Here is a 27542-nt window from a genome sequence, read left to right on the forward strand (position 1 = left end):
ACAGGCACCAAACAGTGTACGGATGTTCACAAAGTACTTTTTTCTACAGCTGGCCTTTGCTTGGGCCGCAGCACAAGCCACAGTAGAAAAAAGCACGTTCTGACTGCTGTGCTGGCTGTCTCATAATATTTGGGCGGATGGGACCACCGACTCATTGTTGGACAGTCTCCTGCCTGCAGCAATGGCAGTTGGCGGACTGACCGACCAACTGCCACCGTAATAAGTGCCATTTTTTTTAGGGCTCTTTTTAGTATAGATTTTAATAATATTGTGATTACAAATATAATTCTAGGCAATATTATTTCTTTGGATATTTTTATGTCATGAGTGTCATTTATTGTTTACTGCTTTAACTGTTGGAATGTTTATTATTTTTTCTAAATTTAGATGTTTAATTTCTTCTTTATTTTAAAATGTATTTTTTGGAGTGGGATAATGGGCTTATAGGGGAAAAGAAATGGGGAGATTGTTTAAAGTGTATGTAATTTAGTTTTATTCAACTAAAAATGTAAAATTACATTTCAACGTTTTAGGGCCCGATTTTGATCTTGCTTGGAAGGGCACCGAACGCGATCCAGATGGAAAAAGTACGAGCCGTACGCATGTTTTACGCCAGACTCGGACAGCTGTACGAGCGAGCAAGTATGATGCGAGCAACGCGAAATTCACCGACCGAATTGTTTCCGGGTCTGAACCCTTCCGTATGTCTCATCCGTGAGAAAACCGTGCCGCGCAATGGATGCGATTTACCACGAGCCAGTACGATGCACGCGTCGAACAGCCGGTTCGAGACGAAGTTTCCGGCTTGCAAAACGTCTGGGACATTGCCTTTGTGGGTCCGTGTTGGACCCCCTGTCACCAACAGCTTTACAACTCCAAAACAGGGAAAGACCCAAGGGTCGCATGCTCCGAAAGATCTTCCGCTGGATCCCCACCGAAACCAGGAAGACGGTCACCCAGGCACTCGTCACCAGCCGACTGGACTACGGAAACACCCTCTACACCGGAACCACAGCCAAAGTACAGAAAAGACTCCAACGCATCCAGAACGCCTCCGCACGACTCATCCTGGACATCCCCTGACACAGCCACATCTCCGGACACCTGAGAGACCTGCACTGGCTCCCCGTCAGCAAGAGAATCACGTTCCGACTCCTTACCCACGCACACAAGGCCCTCCACAACCTGGGCCCCAGGTACCTCAACATCCGCCTGACCTTCTACACTCCCATCCGCCAGCTACGATCAACCAGCCACGCCCTCGCCACCGTTGCACGCATCCGAAGAGCCACCATGGGAGTAAGATCCTTCTCCTACCTGGCAGCCAAGACTTGGAACTCCCTCCCAATCCACCTCCGTCTGACCCAAGACCACCTCTCCTTCAGGAAGCAACTCAAGACCTGCCTGTTCGAACAGTAGCGGACCCCCCCCTCCTCCCAGCGCCTTGAGACCCTCCGGGTGAGTAGCGCGCTATACAAATACCCTGATTGATTGATTGAGGGTCTCTCGCACACAGGCATGTACGGTGCATGTAGGGGGCACCTTAGTGCGAGACGTAGCCATTCAGTCAATAGGAGCCCATGTACGCGTCGTACGACCGGCTCCTATTGACTTCTACGAGAGTCCGAGAAAACCAAGTCCGGCAGCATGCGGCCGCATCGTACTCGCTCAGTCCGACTGCAGGAGCCCGGCTCGGTAGTAAAACACTCCAGATCCGGCTTGGTCGGAGAGCTTTCCGACCCAGATCGGAATCGGGCTCTTAGTGTAACATTTTTGAGATATTAGTATGTTTTCATTTCTTTTATGTTTGAAAATCTATTGTTGGTTTGTTCACTAAATTGTGAAGAAGTGGTAATGTATTTTTTTAAAAAAACACTTTTTTCCAATAGAAAAGAGAACATTTAATTTTTGTGTGCTCTTTTTTATTTTTCATTATTGGCATTTTTATTTCTAATTTTGAAAGTAATGGTTTGGAAAACCTGAAATTATTTTTACGCCAACCCCACGTGCCAGGCACTTTTTAAACATCACTCGTCGATAACCTCACCACTCACGCACATAAGACATAAACCCTCACACACACCACACATAGTCATCAATAAAGTGCTCCCGCGTAATCGTAGGTCGCAGCACGCCGCATCCCGTAGAGGGGTGCGAAGACCCCAATGATTAAGCATGGCACCAAGGGTCCTTTTTTGTGTGAGGGGTACTATATCACCATTGGGTGCTCCCAACAACTGTAGGGAAGCCCCATTAAATTAGTGGATTCCTTTTGTTTATATATATATCGCCAGGGAGAACGAATCCATCTAAAACTCTCTCTCCCTACTTTTGTTATTACACCACATTGTACCTGCCATGTAGTGCAGAGATATGTAAAGTGACCTCTATTTGCATTGCAGAAGGAGCTGCAATCCAGCAGCCCCGCCACAATGCAAAAGATAGGCATTGCGACCGCCGTGGTGGAGGCCGCATTGCAATGTCTCTTAAGGGACCGCCAATAGCATGTCAGGTGGTCCCGTTTCTGATATGGTGGAGGGCTGATGTAAGTCCGCCCTCCATCGTAATCCGCCTCGTAGTCTTTTGTTTCATTTAGCAACTTTTTTAATCACTAACTAAGGCTCCGATTACGTTGTCAGGTGGACCGTCATTGACAGGCCATCGGTGGTGGTCAGCCTGACATCCAAGGCAGTGGTCTGCCGCCAGAATATGATACCGGTGGTCTGAGCGCAGCAGGCAGAGAGAAAGAACACCACCTCCAACAGGCTCAGTTAGCTCATCCGGGCGGCGCCGGAGTCTAATCCCTACAATGGAGGCAGTGCCTACAGAGCACTGCTGAAGGGATTAGGATTCAGTTTCTGTCAGCCTTTTCATGGTGGTCCACCTGCCATGGAAAGGCTGTTGGAAAGCGTCCTTGGAGGCCCCTAGGAAGGCACCCGTCCTCTGCAGGCCTCCACGATGTGGCCTGGGCCAAATCCATGCACCAAGTGCCAGGAACCACTTGGTGCTTGGATGTTTAAAAACATCCCTTGTTCTATTGTAACTTGTGCTGTGGCCTTTTCCCCAACGGTGATGGTTTAAACCCAGATCTTTTGACTGGGTGTGAGTGTTTGATTGATTCAGATGCTCAGTCCATCACCACCCCCTTTTGTACCGCTTTTTCACAAGCCACAGCACAAGCCGCAATAGAAAAAGGGAAGTTTCCAATCGCCTACAGGACTGTCACATCCTAATATGGTGGTTGGAACCTCAGACTACTTGTCGGCTGGTCCCACTCCCCCTGCGATGGTGGTTGGACGTTCATCCGACAGGTATTGTAATAAGGCCCTATATTTTTGAGTCTATCTCCATCACTGTTAGGTGATTTTTGTTCCTGTTGGTTGCAGTTTGCAGTTCCCTGCTGCTACTCTACAGATAAGGTAAGTCCAATGCTAAGGTTTTATTTAGGTGTTTTAGTATAAGGGACATGTGTAGGTGTTTCCTTTTTTTTACTTTTGTGGATTTGATTTCTCTGGAATGGAGCAGAATCATGGACTTCAATTGCAAAAACTTAAGTTGAGCTTAGTTTTTCAAATTTGAGTGTTTAATGCTTATTATGCTTTTAAATAAATGTATTTTTTGTTCTCCAGTTTCATTAGATATTTTTTATTTATATTTGTTTTATAGACTGATTTATTAAGGAAATGTAGGTAATATTCATAATTTAATATGTATTTTTGTGTCTGTTGGTTCCTATTGAATTGTATTCTTATTTGCATTACTAGGTGTCTTTACATTTTGTTTCCTGTATGGTTCCGAGTTTCTCTATTTGGAAGAAATTGAGTTGTTCGTTGACTGTGGTGTGAGCCCTGATCAAGCAATAGCAACAATCCCTGGTAGGGTGAACCGCAAAAAGTCACTAAATTCACTGGGTAGCTTGGCATAAAAAAAAATCAGGCTTAACTTAGAGGCAATGTGTAAAGAATGTATGCAGCACACAAACAGCACTAAATTGTACACATAACACAAGAAACAAAAGTGAGTGCCTAAGAGATCAAAGCACCAACATACTAGTTCTGTGAGACCGAGTCAAAGTCGAAAAATATGGCTGACATCAGTGGAGCGTGCTTCGGATATAAGAAGAGGATTGAGCCCAGTCAACGCCTACCTTCGGACTTAGAAGAAGATTTAGGGAAAATGTTCAGAGGAAGTAAAGTTCAGCAGGGCAAGACTGAAGGCAGTGTCTGAGGAAGGAACGTCAACATTTGGGATCCTCTGAATAAAAATGCGGTGAAGTTTCCTATGTTCGGACTTAATCACTTTTTTGGAAATTGAAAAAAACTCCATCAGGATGAGGCAGGATGCTTTCGCTGAAGACAGTGCTAGGAGGTCGGATACCTCATTGGCAAAATACCACTGAACAGGATTCACTGCAGTGGTGAGGAACATAGCGAGAGCAGCCGTGAAGTCAGGTTGACTGGCAATGCACCTTGGGCTGATCAATGAGTAGATTGGTCCCTGTATTCCCTCAGTACTGAGAGCCATTTTTATTCAAAAAATGGTTAAGTCCCAAGTTTTGGGTTTTGGCTATCTGGACACTGTAGCACCACAACCAAGGGTCCAGGACTGGTGGGACACCACTTGGGGTGTCAGGGCTCACTCAGGTTGCGTCAAGGTGTGGGTTAAAGATGGTGGAAGCCTTTTATGTCTCTGTGGCTCTGAACAGGAGGCCAATAAACTAGCCCTTGAAGTCATTCTTGTAGACCTCGGTTCAGGTGAAGATGCAGGGTTCAAACAGCAGGTATGGCCTCTGAAGATTCAAGGCAGGTTCCAGGCAGTAAAGCAGTCCCTCCAGGTGCATCAAGGCAGACTTGTGGAGTACACAGCAAGCCACAGCAGCAGATATTTCTCTTTGAGTCCTAACTGAAGAGCGAATGCCCTATTTTTATTCCTGGTAGCGCCTTTGAAGTTGGGAGAGGTTTCTAAAGGTTTCTGTTTGAAGTTGTAGGAATTTCCTGAATTGCCTGCCCTGGGTCTCAGCTGGCTGCAGAAACAATGGGGAGGTGACAAGCCCTTTTTTTTACAAAGTTTTATATAGCGTGAACTTGACATAAGGGTATCGGGTATCAGAGCGTTTTACAAGAGCACCAGTTGCGTTACATAGGGACACATTTATTTTTGTTAGGCTCGGGGAGATTACGTGATATGCCCAGAATCACAGGATGTTGTGTGTCCTTGCCGGGACTGGAACCCGGTTCACCAGATTTGAGGTCAACCGCCCTAGCCGTTAGGCCAACTCTTCTCTTCCTTTGTGGGAAGGCAGAGCACAGTCTATTTGGTTGCAGGTGCGGCTATGCCTAGCTCCGCCCCCATCTTGCCAGTAGGTGGACCATTCAGGCCCACCTAATCCCTCTATTGTGTAACTGTCTGAGAGGAATTTACAATGCCAGACTGTCAGTTACACCCAGTCATGTGACCCAGGGGTGTTACTTTTTGTGGGGTTGTGTTATCTAACCTTAACAACAATAACATGTTTAGTTGTTGCCCACCCTAACAAGTATTAGTACAATATGTGTACATTTACAATTTATATTCATGGTGCTTGTACTTTCCTAGATGTATGTGTATCCAACGTGTGATAGCAATTGTTTACCTTTCAAGGAGGTGATTGAAGTGGCTCTCAGGGCTATTTTAAAATTGTATATCTTACTATCATTTGTAAATGCAATTTATAATTTGATATTTTATACCAATATATATGCTGTTCTTTTAATGTGATTTTTTTCCCTTCAGTTTCTGTTTAATTTACTTGAGAAGTGGTTCAGGTTGGGCATCTTTCCATGCTGGGATGTTAGTTATATATTCGAAATAGAGTTTTGCATAGTTTTGGGGGTTTTACTGTTATTTTAACTGTTGGATTTGGCCCTTTTTGGCAGGTTCACCCCTAAACTGTTTGCCTTAAGCTCTGAGATGGTGGTAGTGATTTTGCACTGTTTCCCAGTGTAAAGTGTGTGCACTCTCTGAGTGCGTGTGTTGAGAGTGGCCTACCATCCCATAGGAAGGCATGGGGGATATGTGTGTCCATGGTAATTCCTGGTATGAGTGGAGTGCAGGGTCAAGTTTATTATGTGCAAATTCGTGAGAATAAATGCTGCACAATACTGTGCACAGATTTATTGTGGTTATTTTAGAAATGCCACTTTTAGAAGTTGGCATTTCTGTGTGCTGTGTCAGCCTACATGATGTGAATTTCATGTCTGGCTTGTGAGTGACAGGTGCTAGATGGTGTGGTTGGCTCCAGGAGCCAGGATGAGTCTGCCCAGTGATGAATAGGGAGATCTGCATGTAGATGGGAGGGAGGAGTTGCACCTGGGACCTGAAAAGGGCTGTGCCTTCCCTCCACAATGCTGGCTCCACCTCCTGTGGTGTGTCTGATGCCCCTGGCCTGTCCTTTGAAAAGAAGAGAGGAGCTGAGCAAAACAAAGTGCTCAAAAGCTCCCCTAAACCAGTTGTATCTGGTTCTCCCATTGCCTACACTTTGAGACAAATGAATATGTAGTTTAAAAAGAAGCGGCTGTGACCCCATGATGTTGTCCACTCTTGGTGTGCTGTTCCTGCTGGGGGCGTGCTGCTGCTGGGGCCCGGGGGGGCACTGCCATGAGGGCTTGCCTCCCTGGGCCCTGCCTTGCCTGTGATGACTGGAGGACTTTCCTTTGCTGGGAGCTGTTTGCTCCATTTCTTTATGCCCCCAGGACTTCTTGTGCTCCCAGCGCCCTGTGAGCACTATGCTTATTATTTTGACTCCCCCCCGAGAGGAGGATTCCCCCGTGATGCCGGCCTTGCTGGTGCCTACCCCACTTATTTTTTTATATATTACGGTGGGTGCCCATCCCACATGGCTGCTTATTATTTATTTTTGGCGGGAGCCTACCCCACTGATTGTTCACAATTATGGGTGCTCACCCCACTTTTATGCCACATTCACTTTATTTAAACTCGAAGGGAGCCCACCCCTCATTGCAACGTCTTCAAGAAACTCACCGCTGCGGCGGGAGGAAGTCAGGCACTGTAGTGCCTGGCAGTGGGCGGGACTTCTGGTTTTACGAGGGAAATCCCCCACACACCCCGCTGCTGAAGAGGAGGCCAGAGAAGTGGTGGCACGGGGCTCCCATGCCTGAGGGAGAGCCCCGTGGTGGCGGCCAAAGTACCGAGGAGCCACGGGTCTCAGGAGGGGGCCCGGGTGAAGAGGAGGCCTGACCGGAGTCTCAAGGGCTCCCCATGTGAAGTCTCCACAGCGGGAAGCAGAGACCAGAACCAACAGAAGAGAAGTCCCCCTGCGCAGGAGCCCGGTGAGTGAGGGCTGGGCCGGGGACATGGCCGCTCCAACGATGGGGGATATTTGGTCTTTCCCCGTGTGGTGCCCAGTTTTGCTAAGGGCACCCGTGCACTCCAACAGGGGCATTTTTGGTTTACCGAGCCCCATGTGGCTCCAACGTGGCATTGTTGCTCTTAGAGCCTAGATGGCTCCAACATTAGGGGCAAGTTCTATTTTTGTTGTTATTAGCTCATGATCATTTCAGGAGCCACTATTTGTTGACAGAGCCCTGTGTGGCTCCAACGTTTTGGATAATTACATTCAGAGCCCCGTGTGGCTCCAATGCTATGGGGGCAAAGGTAATTTAAAAGCCCCAGTGAGGCTCTAAGGCACAGATGTGCCAGGGTCTTTGTTCTGTTTTATCAGCTGTGCCGCACCAGCATAGGCAGCTGCTACATTTCACATATTGTTTCAAAGGGCCATTGAGAGGCCATGCCTCATTTTCTAAATCTTGATTCCCCATTCTGATACGGCGGACCTCCTGTAAAAAAGAGGTTTTATCTGGTGTTACAGCAGTACCTAATACAACTATGTCCTCATTCTCACTTGTAGAGATATTACTCGAGGATGAGTTGATCTCTGAGCTAGATGGTGTCATGCTCTTTTTGGTTGTCTGTTCCTTATTAACCAGTTAGTCAAATCTACGGGCAAACGTAAACACACGACCAGTGTTATAATCGTGTTCATCCCGTTTCAGTTTACGTGCCTTCCTACGTTTGATGTCAGCTTGTAAATTAGTTAAAATTTCATCAAGCATGGTATCATTTTTTACCTTAGCTGCGGGTAGATTCAGCTATTTTATCTCCTCTTCACATGCCTGTATCTCTATAAGCAATTTTGCAATTTTTCTCTCAGCATTATCAATTAAAATCCTGATCAAATTATTAGAGCTATTGGTCAGCTCTTTTTCCCACATGTCAAGGAGGTCCGGTTCTAAATCTTCATAAGTCGGAACAATTTGAGATCTAAGGCCTCGGGGAATACACCCGGTCCTTTTGTACTTTTGTTTACAGATTTTGACAGAGATAGATCTTTTGAATTAATATTGGTAAAAAGGATTACCTTTGAGGAATGATATAATTACCATACTCTGGATATAATGGAACCATTCATTAGAGGAGACTCTTGTCTAGTGAGTATTTATTTGGATCAGGATTATTGGTTGGTTTATACAGATTTGTGTCAGGATACATTTTGAATGCGGCATTCCTTTATTTGAGAACTTGGTTTCTCATATTGTTTTATGACCATATATACAACTTTATGGCACATGGATTACCAGTTGAGGTAATTTTTACTCAACCTACTTTTCTTTATTGACATCTTTGTCCTTCTATAGACACTGTGGGGTGCACTTTAATTTTGGTCTTTCTTTAACGATTATTTCACAACGTTGGGACTATATTTTTCACCTTTTTACAAGGGTGTGTATTTTTCTTCCTAATTTCACTTTCTTACATAATGGAGGTGATGTTTAAATTTATGGAAGAATGTTTAATTATTATATTTCCTAATAATATGAATATTGAGCCCCGGTGTCTTTTAACCTCAAGATTATAATTGAGTAGACATTATCTTGATAAGGACTATTGAAGGATGTGACCTCTATTTACAATTGGATGAAGTAACCTTACAATTTGAACTTGTTCCAATCATACTATATTTTCAATTATAACATAGATTGTGGAGTGCACAGTGAGAACGTATATAGATTATATATATGAGTAGATATTTTTTATATTAATTTTTTATATTTAAATTTTCAATGGGATATTATGAACACATATTTAATATATTGTATTTGGGTTTGGTTAATGTAAGGGATTTTAAATGCAATCATAAATTAATTAATAACTTTTAGCAATGTTATTGTAGCTGATAATGTTAATTCAGATTTGTTTGTTTTTGTCTATAATTCAGGGGTTTCCAACATTTTCTGTAGTGAGAGTCACTTCTGACCAGTGAAAATCATTGTGGGCTACTAAAGTCTAAGCAACCATTGAGCCAGATGCTGTGATTTGAACAAAATACTTTGACTAGGGGCACTATGACAGGCCGCCATGTGTGTCAGTGAGAGTATAGTCTTTGGGGATGTATAAACATGTGTGCATGTGACTGGCATATATGTGTACGGAGACTGAAAAACTGTGTTGTATATACTTGTGGCACAGGACACACCTTTCCCTATATGTGGCACCATTTCATGTATAACACATATGGGAAAAATGTAAAGTACAGAAAATTGGTCTGCAAAAATGCTCAGAGTATCGAACATTTTTTCTGCACTTTAAATTTCTCCAACATAAAATAATGGCTGTATTTTTCACTCACGTTCATTTATGTGTATTCCATAAAACTCATAATTTACATTTTCTCCCATTTCCAAGTGTTACATTCACAAAGACCAAGCATCTTGCTACCAGTGGCCTGTAGACATGATGCCATATTTATAACAGAAAAATAAATTTGTTTAAATGGGATGATTTTTAAGTGAATGAACATTTTTCATAAAATATTAAGCGGTATTTGGCTTAATTGAAAGTGGAGAAAGACATTAATACTTAGGGCCCAATTATGATGCAGTACAAAATAGCTTTTTACCGCATCATAATCTCCTGTTTGGAAGAAATTCCGACCGAACCATTTTGATGGAGTTGGTCGGAAATTATTCCAAACAGGAAAAGTAGTTTCAAATGGCTAACAGAGAGCCTGTCCCCAATTTGGGAGGCCTTCAGTAATCCCTCGGGCCTGCTCTTTCCGGCCGAGGTATAACGATGGCAGCTTCTCACTGTTTTTCTCTGCTGGTCTTTCTGACACAGAAAGGCATTGGGAATCTGTCTTTGGGGCCACCCAGCAGAGTCCCCATGGGTGCAAGGCCACTTAATGTTGGCCTAGGGGGCACCTATGGTGCCCCGTTGTTGATCCTTGCACTCGGTGGCAGACACCATCAGTTTGTAATGCATGCTCAAATGGTAAAGAATTTGATTGGTTGCATCTCAATTCCTGGGCTAGAACCAACGACAGGAGGGCGTTCGGTTGCAGTTCCAAGCCGCCATCAAAATCGGGGCCTCAATGTTTTGTAGAATAAGTTTTCTTCACTTTAAATGTATTCCCTTTGAAAAACAAAATTTGTTTCAGTTATAATATGGCACAGTGTCAACCTTCCACTGGGAGGAAAAGTCCTGCTGCTTGTAAATGTAACACTTTGAAATAGGAGAACATTAAAATGAAGAGTTAGGGCCTGATTATGACATTGGTAGTCTTGATACCACAGTTGCTGCATTTTCAGATTCCTAGCCCGGTGATTAGGCGGACCGCCAGCCGAATTATGATGTTGGCAGTCACATGGATGAAAACTCACCCGAGTCCCACCGCTCAGCCGATCTTTTCGTCCTGCATTGATGGTGGTCACAGGCTACAGCGACTGATGGCTAGAGTCCAGTCCCTGCTCCCGCTGTCGGGATTATGGAAGACCACCACATTCGACCTTGTGGGAATGTGAGGTAGAAAGTGATAACTCATGTTATTTCCAGTTTCTACTCTATTTCCCATCACTGAGCCTCTCGTCCGGGTCCTTCCTTTGCTGCAGACACTTGCCCACAATGAAAATACACACGGTTGGCATCAACTCCTAAAGTAAGCCACTCTTACATTCCTTCACTGTTACTATGGCTAAGGACCTGTGCTGTTGGACAAGGTATTTAATTTTCATAGGTGGAACACATGTGTGTGTATTTTCAGACTTGGTTTGTGTAAATACATACACATATGTATTTGCACTGTGGAAAAAAACCCTAAAATAAGTGATGCTTCTGGCCCGACAGTCCCCCTCTGACATAAGAGAGCTGCCACAAGATTGCCAGTGCAACGGAAACATCATAACGCGGTGGTTGGTATGCCGCTGGTTTGGCGGGGTTGATTGGCCCGTCACCAAAGCAGGCCAGAGGTAAGACTGCCAAACTCGTAATCAGACCCTAAATCATTAAGGTAAATGTTCATTTTAACTTTCTCCTAGTTAAATGCATTCAGAAGCATCATTTTGTTCACACACTCCAAATTTGAGTAGAGAAGGAATTTTATTTTAGAGTTAAATACTTCACTGCTTCAGTTCTTCACCTATGTAACCCAGCCTCGCTCATAATTCTGACTCCACAGTCCTCAGTTTCAGGCTGAGCTATCTGCAGCTTGATGAATATAATGTAAAGTAAACACAGCCTACCCTTAAACATTAAAAGAAAAATTTGGTTCTGTGCTTATTTAAAAACTAATTCAAGTTACTTTAAAGGTGTCTGGAAGCTAATGGTAGCTTGCAATCGATTTTTTAGAGACATCATGGGCCGTATTATATATATTGGCGCATTTCCTAGTTAGCGCTGGACACACCTTTCAAAAGATGCACCCAGGACTAACCAGGAAAATGAAATGTATTAGCATGAATGCACTGCCCCCAGGGCAGCTGCAAACTTTCAGTGCCCTGGGGGTAGTGCATTCATGTGAAAAACAGAGTGACTGCTTTGACGCAACTTCTTGTTTTCACACTGCAGGCAGCAACCCACCTGCACTTTTAAGGAACCATGAGGTGGTGATAACTTAGAAATTGAGTGGTAATTATTTCTTGAAACCTCCCAAACACCTACTTTCTTCTCCTGTGATCAGTAGACAAGTTGTGCTTTGATGGTTTATTTATTTCTATTTCTTTATTTAGCAGTTGCAAATGTTGAACATGTAAACAAAAACATTTGGGTAGGATTGTTTTACATTGAAGCAAAGTAATGGGTTGTGGTATGCCTTAATTGGATGGGTGGTATGGAGATCACTAAAGAAGTTAGAAAAGATAGTTTTTGAGACATGCCCTTTTTGCAAAGGAACATACCATAGATATACTACATACATTGCAAGTGGGGTTGTAATCACTTGAAACCTACTAGTTGCAGGTGATTTCAGTGAAAGTCTTTTTTGAAATCCTAGAGAGTGGGGCCTACAAGAATGCAGAGTGGTAGGTACTTCCAGTGGAGTGAGCCTAAAAGGTTAGAGGACTGGCACCTGGGTAGTCTGCACAAACTTCCAGACTTGGTTTGTTTAAATACATACACATATGTATTTGCACTGTGGAAAAAAACCCTAAAATAAGTGATGCTTCTGGCCCGACAGTCCCCCTCTGTCATAAGACAGCTGCCACAAGATTGCCAGTGCAATGGAAACATCATAACGCGGTGGTTGGTATGCCGCTGGTTTGGCGGGGTTGATTGGCCCGTCGCCAAAGCAGGCCAGTGGTAAGACTGCCAAACTCGTAATCAGACCCTAAATCATTAAGGTAAATGTTCATTTTAACTTTCTCCTAGTTAAATGCATTCAGAAGCATCATTTTGTTCTCACACTCCAAATTTGAGTAGAGAAGGACTTTTATTTTAGAGTTAAATACTTCGCTGCTTCAGTTCTTCACCTATGTAACCCAGCCTCGCTCATAATTCTGACTCCACAGTCCTCAGTTTCAGGCTGAGCTATCTGCAGCTTGATGAATATAATGTAAAGTAAACACAGCCTACCCTTAAACATTAAAAGAAAAATTTGGTTCTGTGCTTATTTAAAAACTAATTCAAGTTACTTTAAAGGTGTCTGGAAGCTAATGGTAGCTTGCAATCGATTGTTTGGAGACATCATGGGCCGTATTATATATATTGGCGCATTTCCTAGTTAGCGCTGGACACACCTTTCAAAAGATGCACCCAGGACTAACCAGGAAAATGAAATGTATTAGCATGAATGCACTGCCCCCAGGGCAGCTGCAAACTTTCAGTGCCCTGGGGGTAGTGCATTCATGTGAAAAACAGAGTGACTGCTTTGACGCAACTTCTTGTTTTCACACTGCAGGCAGCAACCCACCTGCACTTTTAAGGAACCATGAGGTGGTGATAACTTAGAAATCGAGTGGTAATTATTTCTTGAAACCTCCCAAACACCTACTTTCTTCTCCTGTGATCAGTAGACAAGTTGTGCTTTGATGGTTTATTTATTTCTATTTCTTTATTTAGCAGTTGCAAATGTTGAAAATGTAAACAAAAACATTTGGGTAGGATTGTTTTACATTGAAGCAAAGTAATGGGTTGTGGTATGCCTTAATTGGATGGGTGGTATGGAGATCACTAAAGAAGTTAGAAAAGATAGTTTTTGAGACATGCCCTTTTTGCAAAGGAACATACCATAGATATGCTACATACATTGCAAGTGGGGTTGTAATCACTTGAAACCTACTAGTTGCAGGTGATTTCCGTGAAAGTCTTTTTTGAAATCCTAGAGAGTGGGGCCTACAAGAATGCAGAGTGGTAGGTACTTCCAGTGGAGTGAGCCTAAAAGGTTAGAGGACTGGCACCTGGGTAGTCTGCACAAACTTCCAGTGGTGAATTTAACTGCCTTATTATTTGTCTACCTGGAATATTCTCGGGCCCCCTAATATACTGTTACAGCAGTTCACCTGATGAATACACCTGAGATAACAGAAGTTTTAGCTGTATAAGGGAAAGCACATATGTTTGTGCGGGAGTGAAGTTACTATTCTAACTCTTGTCTGACTGTCATTGTTGAAAATACTGATATTATTAGGGTGACTTTCGGATTCAAGGTAATTACAAATAAGCAATGTTGTCAACCATTAATACATATTATATCAATTCAATGAAATATTCTATGATAAATCATGTTTATTATTATTAGTAATTGCTGTAAATGTATTTGATGTAACATTATTTTTTCAAAATCTTACTAAATATTTTTCAGAAACAGATTTGTTTTTAAATATAGAATTTGTTTTCAAATATTAAAACTGCAAAAAAATTAACACTTCATACTCAATCTCCCATTAAACCCAACCATCCAAAACAATAAAAATTGCAAAAGAAATTATAAAATTAGATAAAAAATATCTTAAGACATATGTAGATATGCATTTTGCCAAACAATAACAGTGTAATGTAATACATAAAAACATATTATATAACAAAGTTTTAGTATATTATATTTTAAACATCAATATTGTTTACACATATTTTTAAAAAACAATATAACTATCCTGTTCTTTCTAACCCTGGGCAGGCAACTCTGCTCAGCCAGTGGACTTGGCGGAGGTTTGCCTACTCCGCTCTCCGTTGCAAATACGGAGGTAGGCAAAACTCCGCCTCCGTGGCGGAGCGGAGTTAGCCGCTACCTCCCCCTCCCAAATTCTTTAAAAATGATAAAAGAAGGCGCTAACCTGCGTGCCTGCCGCCTCCGCTGCCTGGTCGCTCTCCTTCTGGCTCCTCTCGTGTCCTTCTTCATTAAAAAAGCACTACGTTGTACGTCTTGCGAGTGCGCATGCGCATGCCAAGTGCTCCAATGGTTTGATTCCTTTCTTACTAACTGTACTTTTCAGGTTTTTTCTTCCCCTGCCGGCTCTAAACCCCACCTATCTCCTTATGGAGTGACCCAGGGTTCTGTTCTGAGCCCTCAATTGTTTAATGTTTATGTTTGCCCACTGGCAGATGTTGCAGAAGAGGCAGGGCTGTTCATATTCTCCTATGCTGATGGTACTCAGATAATCTTCTCCCTCTCTGCAGGGAAGGAATCCGAATCCTAGGCTCTCCAGTCGGGTTTGAGAAAAATTGCAACTTAATGGAGAAAAAACTGAAGTTCTGATTTTATGGAAAAAACAAGATCTTTGGGGTCCCCAGCACTGACCCTTGAAAATTGGTGCCTTACCCCAGCCTGCTCATCAAGTGCGTAACCTAGGGTTTATCATCGACGATTCATTATCTATGAAACATCAAGTCACGAAGGTGACCTCAATCTGTTTCACCATTCTTAAATGGTTAAAGAAAATTCTTTGAGTGCTATCCTTCTCTACTCGGAGAACAGTAGTCCAGGCCCTTGTTACATCTAGGCAGGACTACTGCAACGTCCTATTTCTGGGTTCAAACGATGATGTGATACAAAGATTGCAGGTGGTGCAAAATGCGGCTGCCAGACTGTTCTGCCAGGTTCCTAAGACTGCCTCTATCTCTGGCTTTCTGTGCTATCTTCATTGGCTTAAGGTGGAGAATCGTATTAAATTTAAAGCCTTGAGCTGTATGTTCAAAATAAAAACTCGTTTAGCCCCTCAATATCTGCAATTCTTAGTTCAACCCTATATACCTGCAAACCCCCTACGCTCCACTACTCACTTTACATTCACTGTTCCCAGAATCAGATTGATGGGCATACCTGGTTGTTCCTTTGCTTACCTAGGACCCTCTCTGTGGAACTCTCTTCCCATTTCATTACGAAAAGAAATGGTCAATGGGAATTTTTGCACATGTCTGAAAACGTGGCTGTTCAGCTTGTAATGTCTTTGCTCCTCTCCTCTTTTTCGTTACCAGGCTGGCACCGGGAAACCCCTCGGGGAAGCTGTGCACCTCATACATTTAAATAACAGAAAATAACATAACAGGAAGGAGAGCGGCCAGGCAGGGGAGGCGGCAGACATGCAGGTAAGGGCCTTCTTTTATCATTTTTAAAGAATTTGGGCGGTGGAGGGAGCGGAGCGAAGTGGAGTAAAGCGGAGCTCCTTGGAGTTTTTTATAGACTTCATGGAGCTACATGTAGAGGCACTACACCATCTCTGCACACCCTTAGTTCATAGTAAAGTAAAGTAATTTTTATTGATTGATTATTTAAAATCATTACAAAGAATAAGTACACAATTATGGTCTTGCAATTAAGATATCTCAATAAAAATAACTTTTAAATCGCAGTAACACTTTTAAAATTATACACACGCATTATAAAAACTCTTTTAAATAACGCTAATTCATATGTCTAAAAGAAAAGATTGGCAGAGAATACAGTTAGTTTGAAGATTCAGATAATATCATTAAAATTTTTTCCATGCAATTTTTTAACATTTTGAAAAGCAGAATCAATGAGTACATCATCCGGGCAAAGACACCGAAGCAGTGCTTGTCTACAAGTCCTTATCGCTCTTTCATTAAAAAGCCTTTTTAATAATATTAGTCTTTCATTGTTTAGTTCTGGACAGATGCACAGAAGATGTATAATGTTTTCCTCTCCAGATTTGCACAACCGACATGATATGTTATTTTCAAGTTTTTTCCCAAGGAGTGCATGCGATTCTCCTGGCAAAATTCCGAATCTTGCTTTCATGAATATATTTTTATTTACCCACGACCATGCTGTGTCCAGATACTGCTGAGGCCTCTTCTTTTTGTAATTATTTATTATGGACCAAGCATGTTTCCTTTTAACAAAGGTCTCTTTATCGCTTATCAATCATAGGTGATCTGTTGTTTTATTCACAACTTTTTTGAAGGATTCCTGGCACACCCTTAGTTATTTCATCTCACACTATTTTAGTTTTAGTAATATTTTTAACATACTATAATGGTCAAACACTATTATCGGGTCAGTATTCAGGAACTATATTCTCAGAAGTATGACCATAGCAACAGCTGGCAAAATATGTGTGGGGTAGGACTGAAATTCATATTCAGATGAGAGTAGCTAGTAGAGTAGTATATGGTCAGAGGAGTCAATGGCAGAAGATAGGGCTAGACGTACGAGAATGGTAGATAAATTACAGTGGTAAGAATAAGTGGTAAAGTTAACTACTTCTGAAAGCCCAGTTTCTGTTAGGTGGAGGGCACAGAATCCATTTTTAAATGAGTTGTTTGAAGATAGTTAAAATATTAGAAAGTTGAAAATCAAGGTTTCTTGTATTCTGTAAAAAAGGAAATCTGAGATAATGAGTAGCAGTTAAAAGGAGATGAATGATCAGAAATAAATTCTTCAGATAGGGTAGAGCCAAAGCAGTTTTAATGAATGCTGGGAATGAGCCAGATGTATGGATTAGAGAAGGACTTTGTAAGAGAGCAAGAGATATATTGGTTTATAATCTGAATAGGTCAGATGGAACACAAGTAGGATTGACTGATTTGTGTTTTGGAATGAGTTCATTGAAGGAGATGCATTGGTGAAGTATGAGAATGCAACTAGGTGAGATAGTTGTTCAGTAGGGCAGTAACAGTGTAGAGCTGGGTCTGTGAGCAATGCAGCACAGATGTCTCTGATAAAGGTTATGCTTGAGGAGTATCATGCAAAATCATTATCTGGTAAAAATGTGGATGCGATAAGTGAGCGTGTTTGAGAAAGAAAATTGTTGATGGTAGATATGGGTGATTCTATGAGGGAACGGGGTGAGTAGTAAAGTCTTTGAAGCATGAGGATGTGGCATGGTCAAGTGCCTCAACTATAATTCTCAGAGTTTGCATGCTTCATGATTTATTTGAGGCCATTTCTTATATGGGTGATTGTTTCTTGGTTTTCATGTTGCCAATATCAGGTGAGATCAATGGTTGTGAGAAAGTAGGGGAGATGTACTTAAAGAGTAGTGTGATTCAAATACTTGTTTTATAGAATCAAGCAAGTTGTTTGAACTGTTACAAAGTGGGTCATGGCCATTGTGTGGTTGGTTCAAGAACTAGCATTCAGTAGAACACTCAGATGCCGTCTATGGAAAGTATTGCAGTACGATTTTCACTTTCTCAGTAGGAACTGTTTGATGGTTGGACAACATAAACTTTGGGATGGTGCTAGACTGATTTTATGCACCCCCCTAAAGTCTAATTAGCTCACAGTGCCACCATGAATACATGGTTTGGGTAACCTCATATAATGACAATACTGCCTCCCCAAGGAATTGTGGTAACAGGTCTGAAACCTTTTTAGTCAGTCACTCAGGCATACTCAGGAAGATACACAAGAAATGCACAAAGGGGCGTTTCAATATTTATTGAACCATGGTGATTCTGGTATAGAAGATATGCGCTGCAATGATTAAAAGACAGAAGCAGATAAAAGTGTTTAGCAGTATAAGAACAGTAAAAAGGATAAACAATTCCACCATTTTGCCAAAACAGTGTATTTATGCGGGCATATAAGTACTGTGTATAGTGTACATCTACCATGCGCTCCCTAACCTAGGTGCCTAGTACGGGTGTTCTGACAAGAATCTCCTACTGGATGATCTAACTTCCCATTTCCTGGAGGTAAGTATATTCAGAACCTCATCTAGGTCACAAGTTGGACATCCCTCCTTGCAAAGGGTAAACAGGTCAGCTACAATGAGACTCTGACATAGCAACCTTGCAATGACAGCAGACTGCTCCTCTGATTTGAACATGGAAACGTGTGTGTATTTATAAGAACAGTATCCATGCTTCTGTGTCGAGGCTTTAGCCAGGCTGACATTGTTTATTCTCTTGTGATAGCCATGTCAACTCATGGACAAATAACAAACAACAATATCTGCACAATGTATGTTAAGGCCTTGTACTAAATGTTCAAGGTGTTGTGATAGTGTACTTAGGTAGCTGAATTGTAAGCTATGCAGTTTCAGAGAAACTAATCCTACACGGTCACCCAAGCAAATGTGTGTCAAATGTCATTGTGCAGAAACAAAGGCAACTTAAGAAACTTGTGCATGTAAAATAGCAGTGTTTCTTCCCAGGCCTAACATAGCCAGGTGACAGTATCCTCTTGGAGATGGTGCTAATAGTGGGAAAGGTTGAAATAGTAATTTTGAGAAGAAAGTGTCTGGCAGTGTGGCCAGACAGAGATGAGTCAATTCAATTCAATTCAATTCAATTATAACTTTATTTCGTTCTTTTCAACCATAAAAGTACATAAAAAGATAACATTGCCATCCTGCACTTAATCGATAGCTGTTTTTATCACATTGGTTGGGTATTAGAAATCACAGTTTCCATGATCAGTCCTAGGTGTAAAATGAAAATCAAATAATTTATAAATACAATAAATACGATAAAATTACTTCACAATAAAAATAATCACACTAAAAAGTATCTAAAATCTTTCAATCGCGCTCCTCATGATTACAATTTGTCAGAATATATGATATCTGATGGATCCACCCTTTTTAAGAGGTTGAAGAAATTCATCACTGGGCACATAACAAAAATAAAATATAGATACAGAATATGTCAGTTATTTCCTATGTTACATATAGCAATGTTACAGTTTCAAACCAATTTTTGCTCTAATAAACATCACATTACACAGGAATCTAGATACACAAAAGACCACCAATTGTGTGGTATCTGACCTTAATAGACGCTCTGCCTCTTTACAAAGCCTTAAGTTCAAAGTGTTGCAGAGGGGTTTAATCCATCTTTTTCTTGCAGTGTCATATAAAGGACAAAAGAAAAATATATGTGCATCATCTTCCTTCGCCTCAGTCAAATTTTTACAAAACATGCCCTTGTCATAATCTTTATCATCGCGATCACTGCCCCATTTGGATTTGTTATTATTTGTTTGTAAAACCCCATATCATAATTTCAGGTACAAAGATTTAGCAATTTGCGGGCGCACCTCATCTAGAAACAGTTCAAACTGGGCTATGTCTTTAAGCAAGAGAAACGATATAGGGGCCTATTAGGATGGCAGCACCTGCCGCAATGTTAAAAATGCATACATTGCATTTGCATGCACAAAGCGGCAGGCACCGCGCGGTGCCTGCCGCTTTGTGCATGCAAATGCAGGGGGGTACCATAGATACCCCCCATGTGCACCCCACTCCCCCTTCACCCTGGGGGCCCCCAAGGGCCCCCCAGAAGCAAAGGTCCACATGCATTTCCACGGCGGAAAAACCGCCACGGAAAAGCATGTTTACACATGCTTCCTAATTTGGCTGCGGTGTCTTGCAGACACCGCTACTAAATAGCAGCCTACACCCCGCGGTTCAGCGGCAGATGGACCTGCCGTCCGCCGCTGATCCTACTGCCTTCCTGATCTGGCAGGTGGTGTTCACAGGGACCGCGGCAGTGAATCCGCATCCTCCGGGCCGGCGGTGGCTTCCACCGGCCCGGAGGATGCGGATTAACCGCCATCCTAATCGACCCCATAGTTAAGGATCCAAGACTGGAATCATGTAGTAATTTATTGCTAATATAGGTCCAAAAGGATAACTTAACAACCTTGCTACATGCCATAGTCAGATCTAAAGGCTCCTCCCAGTAGTGTAGCAATCCTATTTTTTCAACCAGGATGACCCATGTTGCAACCATGGAACGGGCTTTAAAAGGCCAATTCTTATTATCTCATGCAAACCTTTTTTGTAATGTACAAGCTCCGCAGATTCTTACCCAAAATAAAAGGGGGTGTAATACAGCAATATTATCAGTACGTTTTAAATTCAAATCCAATGTTACCGGGATCAACGGGATCCTATTACGTAGAGGCAGTAATTTACGATTAAAATTGTTTTCTCCAATTTCAAAATTGTGTTTACAGTAGGAACCCCATATCTCTGCTCCATACAAGGCGGCTGACTGGGCCTTGAATTTAAAAACCTCCATAGGAGGAGATACCGCCTTCGAGGTACTCCCACTGTGCCTTTTCAGAATGGGAGTACAATTTTGGAGCAATACAATTCTGTTTTTTTCCAGTTGTGGCTTCCAGGTCAGTTTCGTGTCTAATGTGATGCCTAAATAGTTAAAACTGGGTACATATTCTAATCTATGGCCATTTAACTCTATGTTTTTTTTAAAGATGTGTGAGGGTTAATGGACATATATTTGGTCTTGCTGGAGTTTATTTCAAGTCCCTTATTGATACAGTATAAATGGAAGGAATTCAGGAGATTTTGAAGGCCGCTGGGAGTTTGCGAGATTAAAATAGTATCATCTGCAAAAGGTAACGCAGGAATTACTTCACCCGCCAACTTCAGGGAATCATTTTTACAACCTTCCAGGAAGGAGGGGATGTCATTTACATACAAGGTAAACAAGGTGGGTTCCAACACACAACCTTGACGTACTCCCTGTCTCACTGGTATTTCCTTAGTAAGTTCACCCCTCGGCCCCCATCTCACTTTAGCATAGTTTCCCTCATGTAGCCTGATTATCTGGACAAGCAGTTCGATCGGCACCCCTAGATCTTTTAAACAGTCCCAAAGGCGACTCCTGGGTACCAAATCGAACGCCGCCTTCAAATCTACGAAAGCAATGTATAGACTACCTTTCCTTAAGGTTATGTATTTCCAAGCAAGACACAAAAATCTGAAGACTTGACCAATAGTACTAGTCTTCTTTCTGAACCCAGCTTGGTATTTTGAAAGCAGGTCAATATCTTCGATCCATGCAGTTAACCTAAATAATATATGCATGGCAAATATTTTCTGTGGAATGTCGATCAGACTAATGGGGCGATAATTCGCCGGATCATGTCTATTTCCCTTTTTAAAAATTGTGACTATTTCTGCCCCCTTCCACGTGTTTGGTATAGATTCTAATATTTGTAAGGAAGAGGGGGTATCCCCGACTAGAGTTCCTAATACGGGATAAATACAATGTTTGAAAGAAAGAAATTAGGAACTAGTGTTTGAAAACCATGGACATAGACGGACTAGTGACAGCACAGACTATAGTGAGACAGGAAGCATGATACAAAATTATTTTATTAAATTTTCATTGTAATAAAAAGCACAGTTGTCATTTGGATATACATAGTTATTGTGTGCATGCCTTCATTAGATATGTGACTTGTTATCTACATATATAGACTACTGTTGTCAGATCCTATACAGTTTTTATAATGGTGTAACTAGAATTGGGATCTATACAAGGCTGATTTTAGAGATATTTATACATTAAAACATGGCTGAATATGTCAACTACGCGCGTTTCGGCTGGAGGCCTTCATCAGGGAGCCATGTAGATATCCAAGTGGACCTGTACATATTTAAAAGATATAAACAATAGTAGTGCTTGTCAATGTCCGTGAGAAATCCTAGATATATACATTTTCGAAAAAATACAATACACATTTTGTAGTGATACATTTATACAGTGTTAAGGCATAAAGATAATAAATGCCTTAAAGAGAGCAAACAACAAGAACCTGGCCTAATATTTACAATTATATACAGTAGGTTTTGTAACCAGTTTTGGATTAATACATTTACTAGATAACAGAAGCAGACACAAATATGCTGTTTATCTAACAAAGTAGGTTTGCCATATTTGACAGAGGGAACTCTCAAAGTTAGCATAACTTGTAAGGGGTAGGGATGAAGACTAAGGGGGGAGGAAGGGCCCGTGAGATATGACAGAAAATAAAACAGTGGGAGCAGGATACAAGACAGAAAAAGCAAGGGAATGGATGAAATTAATACCTGAACATGTGATTGGTGTTGGTTCTCACATAGATGGAGTAGAATAAGTTGGCACGGATGGATGGTCTATCTTGACGATTTTAGCTATGGGTCAATGGTAAATTAAATTAGTGAGGGGGCATATTTGTGAATGACACAAAAGGCGAAAGTGCAGACATTTTCAGTGGCAATGAAGACTATATACAAATTGCCAAAATTAGATAAAGTACCTGTGCAGTATATCGTTGGCCTGTGTTCTGCACTTCAGATTTCACATTTGGGAATAGCCTCTGTTATTTAAACTATGAAGTAGAGAATGACCATTTTAGAGATTTTGATAAAGTCTACTATTGATGTCAGAGCTTGTAGGCAAGAGACTGAATAGCAATAATAATGATACCTGTGTGGGTGCTCTTGGTAGACCAGAGACTCCACGCTGTGGGTGTTAAGTAGATGATGGAAGATGACCTATGTATCAGAATATACATATATATTAGGTGTGACAAGTTAAATTCAATCAGGGAGAAACAGACACGATATTGTGGAACCACATAAGTACCTGATGCTTTGGTCTCGTGTTTCTATAAGGAGGGGTCTGTTGGCGGCTCTGGTTGCAAAAGCAATCTACATAATTGGACAGAGCATGAGCAAATTAGACTATTTCCTGAAGGTTATTGTGATCAGAACATCATTCACTTAAACGGGGTCAGTTGTATGTTTCTTCATTATTACCTGCGAAATGTGCCAACGAAGTATATTTAAGGGGGTCTTGGAGCTGCAGAACGGAACGCCGACGGTTGCCGTCCCGTTGTTGATAAAGCGTCGTCGCACTCGCAACGTTACTGCAGGAGGGCGCATAAAAGGGAAAACGTTTGATGGAGACTGTTCTTATTGTAATATTATTCCCTACTCTGGGCTTGTTCGTTTTATTGTGCGTATTTACCTTCATTGCGTGTCAGCGCGGTATTATGAGTGGGGTCTGTCGGCTTCACGGTGTCGGCCGATGATTGCCGTCCTCTTATCCGCAGTACGTGGATGCGAGGTATAGCTGGAAGGGAGGAAAGGGACAACGGGGCCAAAGGTTGGTAATTGGCTGTGTCAGACAAGGCATGTCAAGACACCCGTTCGTGGGGCGTGCGTATATGTATTTCGGTTCTTACCTGGTAGTTTGTTTTCAGCGTATTTCAATAGTGGGGTCCGGTCGGCGTTCGTCTGCAGGCGATCACGGGAGGGATAAATGCAATGGCGCCAACTGGATTTAAACAGGGCAGGTCACTGTGAGTGGTCAATCCATGTAATTGTTTGGGATGACATAAAGGTAGAGAAAGGACTATGTTTATGGAAGTCCTTATTCCTAGCGGTGAACTCGCCGCCATCTTAGAACGGTGAAGTGTATATTCAAAGGTATTAGAGGGTCGATGAATAGTCATACCTGTAGCTTTCAAATGCATGACTCCAGATGTGATAAAGTCAGAGAAATCACTGTCTGGATGTCTGCTTGGGTATGCGAGGTATTGTGTAAATGTTGCTGTTCGAAGTATGAATACTTAATGTGTCACTGAAAGTCAGCAGACATGTTGGAGTGGCTGGCACGTTTTGGTTCCTGAATAAGTATGTTCGGTGATTATTCTAGGACTGTCCAAATTGTTTCAGAGAGGACAACCAATTAATAATAGTGCATGCTGAGCAGTGCGCAGATGATCTGGGATTCTGGGGATTCTAGGGAGTGTCCATACAGTTTTAACCATGATTGTAAGTGAGTACTTGGTCCCATGGGATTTCGTTGTTCATCCCCTTGGTATATGTTTCCAAGGTGAATATCCAATATACCTCACGACATTTGCGTACCTGAGTGCTAAGAGTGCCAGATGTATTATTGATTTTTTCTAAAATAAACCAACGAATATCATTCGAGTTATGTTTGGCCTCTTGATAATGTTTGACTAAGGGGGCTAGTTGTTTGCCTGTGCGAATGGCCGATCTATGCTCGGATAAACGTGTAGACATCTTCCTGGCTGTTTCACCAACGTAGCCCTGATTACATGGGCATAGTAAGAGATATACTATGTTGGTGGTTTTACAATTCGTTAAAGTCCGGGAGCAAATGTTCCTATTGTTGAAATTCAGTTCTTTAGTTTCAACTGCAAATTGGCAGGCAGTACAGTTAAGGCACTTATAATTGCCTATCACTGGTTGTTGATCAGTGAGCGTTCTTTGCCTGGGGGTCGTTTTGATGTTAGGTTCCATTCTTGATCTTACTACCAAGTCTTTAAGGTTTTTGTTTTTTCGGTATGCAAACATTGGCTTAGCCAATTGGCTTTCTTTAGGTTTTGTTGCATTAAGAATATGCCAGTTGGAGAAAATGATCTGTTGGAGCTTCGCATTCATGGTAGAATGTCTGGTCACAAAGACCATTCTGGATTGTGGCTCCTTGGTTTGAGGTGTCAGTAGATGCTGTCTATCAAAAAAGCGTGCTCTTTTGTATGCATCACGCACTAGGCGTTTGGGATATCCACGGGTTATGAATTTCTGCTTCATGTCAATTGCCCTTATGTCAAAGTCTGTGACAGAGGAGCAATTCCTTCGGACCCGAAGGAATTGGCTAAAGGGGATGCTTGATTTCTGCATGGTAGGGTGGTAGCTGGTGTAATCTAGCAGTGTGTTACGGGCGGTTGGCTTGACATATAGATCCACGCTGAGATAGTTGTCCTTACTGATGATGTTAATATCTAAAAACTCAACTTGTTTCTGGCTGGATGTGACAGTGAAACGCATGTTTATGTCGCATAAATTGAGCCATGATACAAACGTAGATAGAGGTTCTGTTTCTGAAGTCCAAATAAAAAAGATGTCGTCGATATAGCGAGCCCATGATGTGATGGACTCGCTAAAAGGGGCAACATCATTATATATAAACTTGGACTCGAACTCAGCCATATAGATGTTGGCTACCGTCGGTGCGCATGAAGCCCCCATGCTGACGCCTTTGGTTTGTCGATAGAGTGAGCCGTTAAAATCAAAGGTATTTTCTGATAGAACTATTTGCAGGCACTCCAGGATGAATAGTTTTGGACAGTCAATATGATATGTGTCAATGAACCATGAGACAGCTTGAATAGCTCCTAATTGCGGAATATTTGAATATAGGGCCTCTATATCCATTGTTGCTAACCACTGTTTTTTGGGGTCAAATGAAAGGGATTCCACAATATTGATAATGTCTCTTGTGTCTTTGATGTGGGATGCAGTTTTAATGATGTGGGGCCTTAGGATGGTATCTATGTACTTAGATAGGGGTTCCGTAATGGATCCAATGGTGGAGACTATGGGTCTATACGGTGGATCATGGCTGTTTTTGTGTATCTTTGGGACCCCATATACTGCTGCCATTTTGGGTTGGCAAACATTAAGAAATTGCCATTCCTTCTCACATATAGCGTTGTCGTCAAGAGCCTTGGTGGTTAAGGACAGAATCCTAGATTGGACTCTTTTGGTTGGATCTTTTTGAACCGGAATGTAATGGTTGGTATCATTTAATAATGTTTCCATGTTCAATATATATTGGTTTGTGTCTATCACCACAATACCTCCCCCTTTATCACAACATTTAATCGTGATAGTTTTATCTGTTTTTAGTTGTGCAAGTGCTAAATGTTCTTCGTGAGAGATGTTAAACTTGGGGGGTGCTATGTATTTAGTCGCTGCTGTAAGTTTGTTGTACACTACGTGTTCAAATGTGGCAATTTCCGGCGATACTTGCTCTAAGGTTGGTAAGAAAGTAGAGGCGGGTTTAAGGCCTGATAGATTGGTGGTAATTTCCGTATCTATGGTTTTTGATTCAAAAAAGTTTTGAAGTCGGATCTTTCTGAAGAAGGTCATAAGATCTTTGAAGAGTTCAAATCTATTGATGTTGCAGTGGGGCACAAAGGAGAGGCCTTTAGTTAGTAGTGTTTCTGTGGCTTGGGTTAAGGACTTACTGCTCAAATTAAAGATGGGTATTTGTTCTAGTCGCGCCAGTACTGTGCATGGCGGGTCACTAGAAATTGGTTGGGATTGGAATAAATTCCCGGAGCTTCCTGGTAGTTCTGAGGTGGAGGGGGATAGGTCTGCATGAGAGGGCCTGGGTATTGATGGTTCAGAGGCGGCGGGTAGTGCTGGTTGTATTGTTGGGGATTGCCTCTGTATCGTTGTTGGTATCTGGGTTTCCAGCGTCCCTGGGGATTCCCTCGCCTGGATAAAAAAGGCCTGTTGCCTCTATGTGGTCCTCCCCTTTGCAGTGTTCCCTGGTCTGGGTCACTGGTATTGCTCTCATTATCTGACCCTGATGTGTTGGAGAAAGTAGTCACCTTTTTGGGTGCAATAGAGTGGTTGGAGGCATAGCTGTTGTCGCCAAGTGGTTCTGGTTGGTAGTAGTTGTCTGCTAGATAAGGGTAGACTTTCTCATTACTAAAGTATTGGATATCTTTTTTGAGTTTGTCTGTTTTCCTTTTTAGGAGATAGTCACTATATGACTGTAGGTCATTCTCCATTTCCTCCAATTTTTTAATTGCATCATCCTTAGCTGTATTATTTTTAAGTTTGTGCTCTAAGTCTGTTATTTCTGTTAGGAGGGTCTCTACTAGGTGTTTAGCAGTCTCGACAATCAACATCATAAGATCCCGTGAACATCTACTTGCTATGAGGGACCATCGCTCTAGAAATCTTTTTATCTGGACAAAAAGCCCCGGAATATTTTTGACCCGTAGGCCTTGTGGAATAACTCCCGCTTTTAAATATTGCAGCATGAACTGGCCATGCAATTCTATTCTTTTTGTTTTTTTCTTTAGGGCCAGCAGTTGTTGATATTCAGTGTTTTGTAAATTAGAACAGATAGGTGTATCAGTGGTAGCTAGTTCACCTACCATTGATATGAAATCCTCATCAGAGAACCCAAACGTGGGTAGTTTATCCATAGTGGATGGGTGATAGGGAGGGGGAGGATAGGGAGGG

The sequence above is a fragment of the Lissotriton helveticus genome, chromosome 6, assembly GCF_964261635.1.
Source record: "Lissotriton helveticus chromosome 6, aLisHel1.1, whole genome shotgun sequence".
Lineage (NCBI taxonomy): Eukaryota > Metazoa > Chordata > Amphibia > Caudata > Salamandridae > Lissotriton > Lissotriton helveticus.